The sequence below is a fragment of the Penaeus vannamei genome, chromosome 22 (assembly GCF_042767895.1).
Source record: "Penaeus vannamei isolate JL-2024 chromosome 22, ASM4276789v1, whole genome shotgun sequence".
Lineage (NCBI taxonomy): Eukaryota > Metazoa > Arthropoda > Malacostraca > Decapoda > Penaeidae > Penaeus > Penaeus vannamei.
Window position 1 is genome coordinate 38,453,651 of NC_091570.1, and position 7,927 is coordinate 38,461,577.

Genomic DNA, 7,927 nt, shown 5'->3' on the forward strand with positions numbered 1-7,927 from the left:
ATATCATTCTTTCTTTAAAATGGAGCCTGTGGAATAACCAGCAATTCTAAGAGGCATGAATATAAACTATCACATTCAGGCATCTCTCAGTCTCTGTGTACCAGTAAGCAGTAGTATCACGGTTAGATATAAAATAATTAACTGTGGCATTATGACATCCACCGCAGCTGATTTGACAAAGCATTTGGGAAAAAAATACAAAACTTTTGGTTGTGTATATTTATATATATTTTTGTTCATTCTTTCCTTTTCCTGCTTTCTTTCTATATTTTTTTTTCTTCCTTTTCATGTGGAATGTCATACATTTTTCATTTTGTGTCTGTATTAGTGCTTTTCCACCTACAGAAGGTAGTGTTGAGTTTCCCCGTTCTTTGTATAGAAATCGCCTCCACCATGCTAATTCAAATGAGATGATGTCACTTAATTGGTATTCAAAAGGTGCATGAGCAGAAAGGTAGCATATTTTCCACCTTTCCATTCCATTGTCATGTAAGCTGCCTAAAAGCCATTTGAAATATACACAATAGAAATACAAGGAATCTGAACAAAACTAATAAGTTAATGGACTGTGGTATAGCCACACCCACACATGACAGGTCTGATATACCAAGACAAGTACCACGAAATGAAGGACTCGCTTCCTTCTGAAATGAGTAACCTTTTTAAGGACTTTTTTATTGCTTTTCTTTTTTTGTCTTTTGCCTAGGATTTTAAGATTTACTCCCACATATTCTATCTTTCAGGTGATCTCAGGGTTGTTGTTTTTTAAAATATTTTATTGATTTTATGATAATAAGTAGGGTATTTTCCATTCAGAATCCCAGTTGTAATTTCAGACTTTGTTGTTTTTAGAACAATAAAAAGCTGTGAAAAGGGAAAGCACAAGGCCCTATCACATTCTGATTTAGATATTTTACAATATAGATTTAAAAATCATCATTCCCAAAATTGGCTTTTTTGTGCCATATAAGTACAGGGACTCTCTTTTATTGGGCATTGTACTGAAATATGGACAGTTATGAGCTATATGGTGAGTAATGATACATCTTTTTTGGTTCAAAGATATCAGAGACAGAGTTTTGTGCCACTTCAATTGCAGAAAGTATCTCCATACATACATTTTTGAGTATAGGCAAACAAAGGGAAAAAGGCTACTTTTTGTGAAAATTAAGATATTACCAACAAATTTCAGTAATTTTTTCTGCATAGTATAAAGGTATGAAAAACAAAGCAAACAACTTTTTTATTTGGATATTTTCATTTTACATTGTTTACAGTAATCCACAATTTTCAAAATTCAAAAGAGAGAGAGAGACAGACAGACAGACAGACAGAGACAGAGACAGAGGCAGAGACAGAGACAGAGACAGAAAGACAGACAGACAGACAAAGACAGACAGAAAGAGACAGAGAGAGAAAGAGAGAGAGAGAGAGACACAGACAGACAGACAGAGAGAGAGAAAGAGAGACACAGAGACAGACAGAGAGAAAGAGAGACAGAGAGAGGGTGAGAGAAAGAAAGACATAAAGAGGATGAATGAGAGTGAGTGAGTGAGTGAGTGAGTGAGTGAGTGAGTGAGTGAGTGAGTGAGTGAGTGAGTGAGTGAGTGAGTGAGTGAGTGAGTGAGTGACAGACAGACAGAAAGACAGACAGAGGGAGAAAGAGAGACACAGAGACAGACAGACAGAGGGAGAAAGAGAGACACAGAGACAGACAGACAGACAGAGAGAAAGAGAAACAGAGAGAGAGAGAGACAGACAGAGAGAGAGAGAGAAACAGAGACAGAGTGAGAGAGAGAGAGAGAGACAGACAGACAGAGAGAGAGTGACAGAGAGACAAAAAGAGAGAGAGAGAGACAGACAGACAGAGACAGAGAGAGAGTGACAGAGAGACAAAAAGAGAGAGAGAGAGAGAGACAGACAGACAGACAGACAGACAGACAGACAGACAGACAGACCCAGGGTTGTCTCTTACAGAGGCAACCTGGTGGGCAGGATCATCCTGTGGGAAGCAAGCCAGGTGGCCGTATAGCCTGAGTTGGCGATCCCGGATTGTGCAGGTAACAGGCCCTGTGCCAGTCTCACAGTGCAACCGTTGGTTGGACACATGGTCCTGCCAACAGTACCCCATGATCCGGCACAAGAACCTATTACAAAAGGCATCAAGATGAGACTCCAAGGCACAGGATAATGTCCAGGTTTCACTACCATATAGCAAAACTGGTATTATCAGAGCCTTAAAAACCCGTAGCTTGGTCCTTCTGCACAGGTACCGACATCCCCAAATACTCTTGTTGAGAGAGTTTATGACCCCTGCTGCCAGGCCAATCCGTCTACTGACTTCTTGGTCTGACAGCCCAAAGTTATGAACTATACTATCAAGGTATGTAAAGCTCTCTGTCACCTCAATGTCCTCGCCGCAAGCACGTACACACCGAACAGGTTCTCCTAGCAAGTCACCAAAGTCCTGGTCCAGGAGACCTCTAGACCCAAGGGCTTCGCTTCATTACTAAATGCATCCAGAGCCACCACTAAGGTTTCCATCGGCAAAGTCAAGGTCTGTAACCTTGATATTACCCAGAGTTGCTCCACAATGACTTTGAACAGAAGCTCTGCCCAGTATCCAGTCCATGAAGTGTTGAAAAGTGTTGATGCAAGGACACAGCCTTGCCTCACTCCTGAACTAACAGGAAAGAAGCTCGACAGGCCCCTACCACACTTTACAGCACTTTGTGTACCAGTATACAGTCTTGCTATTAGTTCAGTAATCCTTGTTGGAATTCCTCTCAGTCTCAGAATCTCCCAGAGCGATTCCCAATGCACCGTATCGAACGCCTTCTTTGAGGTCGATGTAGGCTGCAAGCAGCCCACACCCGAACTCATGACGGAGCTCTACAACGACTCAAAGTGCAAGGATACGGTCTATTGTGGACTTAACAAAAGTGAATACAGATTGCTCCGGCCTCTGTTGCCTCAGTAGGTGGTTTCTGATAGGTCTCAGAAGGATGTGGGCAAGAACCTTCCCTGGTATACTGAGCAGCGTGATGCCTCGGTGGTTACTGCAGTCCCATCGGTCCTCCTTCCCCTTCCAGAGAAGGATGACCACACCCCTCAGGGGGAATGGTACTGGACCGCCAGATGGCAGCCAGGACAGCATGCAACCAGCTCCATAGGTTCACCACCAGCCTTTAACAGCTCAGCTGGAATGTTGCAAATACCCGCTGCTTTGCCACTCTTCAGCTTGGAGATCACTACCCTAACTTAAGTTAGGTAGGGTGGATCCTCACTGATGGGTGGGTCCGGCAACGGAATTACAACTGTTAACTGTTAACTGTTGGTGGGTCAACCTGGTACAACTGCTCAAAATACTCAGCCCAACGCTCCCGCACCGCAACAGGATCTGAGTCGATTTGGCCACTTACTAAGCGAACTGCAATCACCTGAGAAGAGGGCTTGGAGTTCAGCTTTCTCAGGGCTTGGTATGCAGGACGAAACTGTTTCTTGTCCCTTTTTACAGAGACCGAGTTCTGCACACCTGAGAGAGGTGCAAATCCCAATCCCCTGACAAGCCGCACGGCAAGCATCTGTGGCATCCAGTGTCTCCTCTGAGATATAATTCTGTCTTGCCCTTGGACGTTCACCAATTGATTCTTGGGCTGTATCAAGCATTTCGCGCTTGACGGTGTCCCACAGAAGTACAGGGTCCATCAGATTATCGAGTGCTATGAAACAACCAAAGATTGCCTCAGCAAACCCCCGAGCACACTCCCCTGTCCAAATGAAACACCCTAGGGTGATCATTCGACCACTGGGGAGTTTTGAAGACCCAGAGGGTAGCCAAAACCAATCTATGGTCAGCACCACAGAACTCAGCACTCCTATACACACTGCAGTTCTGGAAGATCCTCCATCGACTGCTAATGAATATGTGGTCGATCTCCTTGGCTGCATTACCTGCATCGCTGTACCATCTCCAACGATGTGGGTCTGAGCGTTGGAACCAGGAGCCAGAAATCCTCTTTCTGGGACCTAGCAAAGTCCCGGAAAGGAGGCTATTCTCGCTGCCGTTATCAACTCCCAAACCATGAGGACCAACAGACATCTCAAAGCCAGCTCGATCACAGCCAGATACCGCATTGAAGTCACCCTAAACAATACGAATATCTCGCCGGGGACAACTATCTGCCACAGATGCTAATTTGGCATAGAACATCTCTTTCACGTAGAGCTTACAAACATTGGTAGGAGCATACACAGCAATAAGAGACTTGAAGCCAAATGCTAGCTTCAGTCTCAATACTATTATACACTCATCGACTGGAGTAACCTCTATCACCGAAGGCTGGAGCCTACTGGAGATAGCTGTGGTTACTCCCTGAAGATGGTGACCATCGCTGCGGCCTGACAAGTAATAGGTGTAGCCACCTACACTGATCATGCTGCTGCCAAGACTTCTCACCTCCGAGAGAGCAGCCACCCCAACTCTTAGCCTCCCCAGTTCCCTAGATAGTAGAGACAATTGATCATCCTGATGCAAAGAGCGGATGTTCCAAGCCCCCACCCTGACTTCCCGCCTGAGGTTAACCCTTGGGCAGTCACTCCCAGTGGACGCCACCCCTGCCACTCCCGCTGACTCTGCCCCACATAAAAGAAGGCGGTAGGCTGCGGGACCCAACATCCGCCTGTGGGGTACCCTAGGGCTTGGCCACAAAAGCTGCATTCCAGGCTGGCGGCTGCCAGAGCACAGGCGGAACAAGTAGCTCCTGTTCCCATCCTGCACTCCTGCAGTCGTCCTCCACGTGGGGCCTGCTGGGTGGGAGGGGCATTTCCCTTCCCCCTGCATTTCCAATTATATGCGACAATGCTGATAGGTTATCTCTGGGGGGAGGAGGACTGGCAAGGCCCACCTCCCCTGAGCCTCCCATTAACCCCAGGGGGCTTAGGGAGAGAGTTGACCCCCTTCTATTCTTTCTGTCCCCCTTACGGTCTAGCTTGCCCCCTCCAAGAACACAAATTTTTATTTGTTTATTTACATCGACGTTTCTGACATTGATGGGGAAGGGGTTAATATGGCCAGATAGGGCAAGCCACTACACAAATATGAACATCATGGGGGAGGTCTAGTCTGTGGAAGCAGACAGGACCTCGTTGTTGTGGGGGGGCTTAGGAGATGGAGAATGAGACCCAGTGTAGGATATTACCCCTACCATAGGCCTCAGCCCACACCTCAACTAATTTTGCATGGTCTTTTCTTTTCCTTCTCTTCTTCATCTCCTCCTTTCCATTTCCATTGTGAGAGCTGTGCTGAAAGGATGAAAGGCTGGTTTTATGTCAGTCATGAATGGCCTCCAGGAGCCATAAGCATGGCATTCCCTTGGTTAATCACCTAGCCCTTACTCCTTATGGGGACCTTGAGGGGTAGACCATTTCTTTTCCTCACTTATTTTAGGCTAATCATGGCCAACAATGATGTTTTACCCTATTAGGGACATTAAGACCCGGCCCTTCCTTATATAGCCAATCTAAATCTGTTTTTCCCCGACTCCTGCCCCTCCTTTGACCACAGCTCCGACCACTGATACTAATACCTCCTCCTTGATGTCTACTGACGCCTCTATCCATTCCGAACCACTCACCCAGGTCATTACTCAACCATCAGAAAGAACCCCTTCCTCTCTCCTAACATTCTCCACTCCATCTCCTACTGTACCATCTGCTCCATTGTCTACCCCCACCCCCCTCATTGTCTACCTCCTCCCCACAATACTATCTCAACCCGCACCTCATCTTCCTCCTGCCCTCATCCTTCTAATGCTTCCAACGCTACAAATCTTTTGAGTACTCTCTTTGGCTCAGCCAAGTGGGATTGATTCTTTGTGATTCCTCCTACAGCCCCTTACTCTGACAATACCCTTCTCTTCCAACAATGTCTCCAAAAACAATTAGACAAAGTTTCCTTTTGTAGTCGTTCTGATCATTCACACCTCATCACAGTTACATCTGCGTCCCAAGCTTGTGCACTATCTACCCTGGCAGACCTCACTGGTAAACCTATTCTTGCTGAAACTCACTCTTCTCTTAATACCTGTACTGGAATTGTTTCCTTCTCCCCGATTGATTGTCCTAAGTATGACAAAAACTGGTCAGACTATGAAAAATGACCCACTTGCCTGCCTTGACTATGATGCAGTGGCAGTACATAGTTACACTATTCCTCTCAGAGGACAGTGTAAGTCTTATACAAATATTGCCAAGATTAGCTTGTATACACATGACCTCCTCCATGAAGTATATATATATTGGTGGATTGTCCTGCCCTGTCCGACCATATCGACCCCTTCCTTGTCAGAAATGTTGGCTTTTTGGCCATCCAGCCAAACACTGTCACTCCACAGCCTGCTGACCTCTATGTGCCCAACATAATCATGATCATTCAAATTGCCCTGTTCAGTCACGTACGTATGCCATACGTATGTGGTGGCTCCCATATATTTAATAAGGGCTGCCCTGCCTATAAACTTGAATATGAGCCACCTCTTCCCTCTACCCAGAACCATCCTACCTCTACTTCCCCTCTCCCCAATCCAATTCCTTTTCCAGTCTAAATCCATATAATCCAACCTCCACCACTTCTCCAATGCCTACCCCTCCTTGTCACTTTACCTGTTGCACCTGACAACCAAAATGTTCTACTCCATCTTCGCCTGCCACATCCTCTCGTACACCCTTCTTTTCCTGTACTCCGTGATGATTTATCCCCTCTTCTCCTCACAAGAGAAAATTTGTTTCTCACACCTTTCCAACCAATTTTCCAGAAACTCTTGAAGACAAAAAAACTCCTAGCCATGACCCAAGGGAATGTTCTGCTCCCTCATCCATCCTCCAATCCCTCTATTCCTATTTTCTCTACAATCAAAGTATTTCATGATATCCATTCTCCCCCCTCAAGAGGCAGGGGTCAATTAGCTGATGAAGGAGCAATGTCCCTAATAGGGGCAAAAAATCTTCATTATAGGCCATGGTAAGCCTCAAATAAGTGGAGAAAGGAAACAGCCCAGGGTCCCCATGAAGGGTAAGGGCTAGGCTGTTAACGAAGGAATTACTGCACCCATGGCTGTTCATGACTGACACAAAGCCAGCCTTTCATCCTTTCAGCACAGCTCTTACACCTTGGAAAGTGGAGAGAAGGGGATGAAGAAGAAAAGGAAAAAGGGAGAAGAAAAGACCATGTAAAATTGTGACAAGGGCTAAGGTCCGAGGTAGGGGTAATCCCCTACCTTGGGCCTCAGTTTCAGTCTCCTAATCCCCCTTCCCCCCAGCAATAACAGCAAGGGATTGCAGGGGTGCTGCTTGTATTGATTTGCTGCATTCAGTGTTTGTTACAGCTTCTTTGAATCCAGAATGGTAGCTTTTTGACCCTTATAATGCTGTATTCTATTTATAAACAAGTTGAAATATTTCAGATAATATCCTTAACAACCATAAGAATTTCTAATAAACTTTGCAAGGTAAGTCTCCTGACATCACCAAAGAACCGTGTGTTGATACATGACCCTGAAGTAGTGCACTGTGGAAGACTTCCTGGGGCAGTGGCTCTGATTACCCTGCACAGGAGTCATTTGCATGAAAAGGCCATCATAGTATCCCCTGAACATGACACTTACCTTCGTCATGCTGCTCCTACGAAGCACATCCCTATACAATAGTTTAGATAATACTCCATCATAATCTTATTGTTTCAAAAAACAGAATGATAATAGTAAATAAGAATAAGGGTAATTGTAGAGGATCATGACAGTAAAACTATAATTGTATTACAGGAGAATGGGTCACAAAAGTCATATATGAAATTGTGATAACAGTGCTTTACTATGTAACACAAATACAAATACTTTGCCTACTATCAAGGTTGAATTAATAACAGCAC